Below are 4,449 nucleotides of genomic sequence, written 5' to 3'. Positions count from 1 at the left end.
CCAGCTATGTCACCTGTTCGTTTTTCAGTTCTTTCACCATTTTGTAGCTGTTTCTCATACTTTCCTATCTAGTGTTTGTTTATAGGTGATGGATAGTGTGCTTTCTTAAGATGGAAAGCAAGATCCAGATGTCAATGGCTAGTGTGCAATTGACAAATCATGAGGTTAATCCGTCTCTGCGCTTCTCTCACTTGTCAACGCTCACGTATTCAGGTATTATTATGCTAGAATTTGTTGCTTATCTTGTTGATTATTTTGCTAGAATTTGTTGTCTTTCTTGGTGTTTATTATGCTAGAATACGTTTCCTATCTTTGTGTTCTTGAGTTTTTTCCTGGTTTTCATGATTTGTATGTTATCTTTCTAAGTTAACAACCGATTTTATGATCATACACCAACTGTTTGATTAAAGTCCTCAATGAACTTAATAACCAATTTTTTGTGTTAGATTATTTTTAAAATCATCAGAATATTTAGCACACAGACACCATAGATGTTTAATGAATTTAATTTTCTAAATATTGGAATAATTGCTTACTCTGAACAAGTAGTTCTCGGGGGTTAGTGATAATTTTTGTCCCTACCCAAACACCATTTCAACATAAAGAAAGCTCTTCACAAGCTGTGAAACGTCACTGGAATAACATTATAACAGATTAACACTCAACTTTACTTCCTATTTATATACTTGAATGCGATATAATTACCGAAATACCTTCTAGCACCAGAAAAGCAAATGTCATCATATCTTGAAAATAAGTTATGAGCTCAAGTTATATTAGTTTATATTCTTGAACATAGAAACAAAAAAAAAGATAACGATCAATTTGCATTTGCTCTGTTAATGACTTAATTCAAGGTGCAGTTGTTTACCAAATTTGATGTTCTAGAACACCTATAAGAACTTCATGTACTTTTAACCAATAAATTATAATTTATTTTAACAATTTCCTGTTACTGATGTACTCCTTAAATTTTCTTTTTGTACTCTTCAGCTATGCACTATTTGATATGGATGGGAATCAAAATCCTGAAGAGTTAGTCTCACAGGTTGGAAAAACATTTGAGACCATATTGGAAGAGGCAAGTTCTTCTATCACAACTGTTATCATTAATCAAAATTATTTCTAAATATTTAAACTTTTTTTTCTTTCCTTATTGGTCTCTTGACATGCTGCTTCATGTATTGCAAACTAATAAAGTCAGGGAGGAGTTCCCTAAAGACATGTCTATAGAGCAGGCAATATCAATCGTGTTTGAAAGAAACTCAAATCTAAGGTATAACCATCCCCCTAAATTCATAACACACTTCAATAACATAATGTTAAAGATATTAAAATTCATTTTGTACTATTTTAAATCTTTGTTATAAAACAAAAGAATTAAGAACTTGTTATAATTGACAGTTGAGTGGATTGAATATCTGAATAATTTTCTAAATTTGATGAGTTCTACATCATATACAAGAACTAAACAATTGTTATCCGAAGTTAGCAAATAGTGGTAGTTGTATATCATATCATCCACAAAGTTGTCCAATAATAAAACTTCTTATCTTGGCCAATAACAATTTGATTAGATTACAATGTCTTTATGTGTAACTTTTGGTTGTAACTTGTAAGCCTGATGAGAAACAGCTCCAGAGATCCAGTATCAGTCTTCCAAAAAGCGGTTGAAACGCCATAAAAACAGGTACGATTCTCTGATTCACATGGATTTGCTGTGGTAATTTAATTTTAAGCTTTCAAAGTTAAGACTTCATATCATGTTTTCATATGACTTGCATGAAAGCACGAACATTGTTCATTTTTACAGAATGTTACCATGAATGTTAACATCGTATCATCTATCATGTATGTTCTTGATGCAGGACCATGCAATCCTGGATGCTTAAAATCTGGTTAACCAACCTAAAGTATATGTCTTAAAGCACCATTTGAATGTATGTGTGATGTGTCACAAATATCATTCAGATTTTTCCATTCAGGTTCCTATCAAGTTGTAGTTGTGAGAGCTTTCTACAATTGCAGATTTCTTGGATTTCAGGTAATTCTCACATAATATCAAAAAGTTTATATAGAAAAATGATGATGAATAAAGAGATTTACATGTGAATCACTTGTGAGGCATGTGAATCATTTGTGATTTACATGTGAATTACATGTAATTCACATGTAAATCATGTTAATTATTTATTTTTTCTAACCATATAGTTTATTTTAATTGCTTCTATATTGAGCTTCATAAATCACATGTGATTTACATGTGAATCACTTGTGATTCACATGTGAATCACTTGTGACACATGTGATTCACATGTAATTCATCTTAATTATTTATTTTTTCTAACCATATAGTTTATTTTAATTTGTTTCATGTAAATCACAAGTGAATCACATGTAATTCACAAGTAAAGCACAAGTGATTCACATGTAATTCACATGTAAATCACAAGTGAATCTAATATGAGTTACATGTGATACATATGTAATTTACATATAAATCACATGTAATTCACAAGTGATTCACATATGAATTACATGTGATTCACATGTAAATCACAAGTGAATCACATATGAGTTACATGTGATACATATGTAATTTACATATAAATCACATGTAATTCACAAGTGATTCCACATATGAATTACATGTGATTCACATATAAATCATAAGTGAACCACATATGAATTACGTCTATATGCACACATGTATTTTTGGGAGTTTTATTGCATTAATCATTTTTTTTTCTTGTAGATTTGGAAGATTTTGTGGAAAACATTGAAGAGATGAAAAATGATAAATTAAAGAAAATATTGAACACAAAGACATAAAAACGCTTTGAAATTTTGTAGTATTTTTTGGTTTTTTTATATTTTATTTTGTATCGAATAAAATATTTTTACTATTGTGTTTATAAATTATTAAATAAAAATGGATTTTTTTATATGATTACTTACAAATATGTAAAGTATAGAAAGATGTACTTTTTAAAAAAAAATGCAGTTTTAGAAAAAAAATTGCAGCTTTTTTGAAAAAATTAAAGTTTTTTTTAAATGCAGTTTTTTTTAAGAAAATTACAGTTTTTTTAAATAAAAAATGCAGTTTTTTTGATAAAATTGCAGTTTTTTTTATAAAAAAATGCAGTTTTTTTTTAAAAAAAAATTTCAATTAAAAAATGAAAAATTCTCCATTTTTTTAAAAAAAATCGAAACTTATTTAAAAAAAAAATCTGAAATTTGATTTATTATTTTAATTTTTAGAACTTTTTATTAATATTTCCAATAACAAAAAAAATTATACATTAAATGAGATCGGTAAGATAACGATCATGCCCTTAATAAATTAATTCTGATCTAACGCTCCACCTTTAATTCTCAGGTTCTCGGAAAACTATGAGTTTTCAACGGATTTCACCAATATATATATATATATATATATATATATATATATATATATATATATATATATATATCCGGTAAGAAATTTTTTTTCGTAGGAAGGTAAGAAGTTTTTTTTATATATTTTTTTGGCAAACAAAACAAATATATATATATATATATATATATATATATATATATATATATATATATATATATATATATATATATATATATATATAGAGAGAGAGAGAGAGAGAGAGAGAGGTTTCGTTTAAATTCCGTAAAAAAATAGAGATTTTTAAGATTCAATCTAAACCATATATTTTCATTTGCCATTAAACTTCAATGTACTGGTGCAGCGAGATAGCTATACTTATAAATGATTATGTAGCGTTGTTCGTTTCTTTTTTTCCTTGCTAAAATCCTCACCGCAACCACGACTACCACCTTCTCTGTCACCAACAACCATAATCGTTTATGATAAATATATCACTTTGTGAACAAACATATATACCCAATCAAGGAAAACAAGAGACTTTCTACACAAATTAGTAAGAGTGTGTTTGTTCCTTAGTTTTTCTATTGAATTTATTTTTACGGTTAACACTTTCCATTGCCCAATGGTCTTTCTCTCTCTCTTTATATATATATATATATATATATATATATATATATATATATATATATATATATATATATATATATATATATATATGATATGAGATGAAAAAATATTAATATTATAAGTTCTAATTATTTTAGTAACTAATAAAAAAATCAAAATATTTTTTACATAGTAGAAATTATTAAAAATTATTAAAGTTTGAAAATATATAACATTAAGTTAGGAGAAAAAGATAAATAAGGCTAATCATGTTAACCACATTTTACAATTTAAGCAAAAATTATTAATATTTACTGGACCAAAATATCTTTGATTTTTGCATATGACACCTGCAAAAAATCTCTAAAATGATCAACATCGTTTTGAAGATTTTCAATATTGTGAAATGTCACTTATTTGCAAAAATCATGACTATTTTGGTCAAATAACTATATTTTCTTAAA

This window comes from Lactuca virosa, chromosome 1, assembly GCF_052849685.1.
Source record: "Lactuca virosa cultivar CGN04683 chromosome 1, Lactuca_virosa_CGN04683_v6, whole genome shotgun sequence".
Lineage (NCBI taxonomy): Eukaryota > Viridiplantae > Streptophyta > Magnoliopsida > Asterales > Asteraceae > Lactuca > Lactuca virosa.
This window is presented reverse-complemented; position numbering follows the sequence as displayed.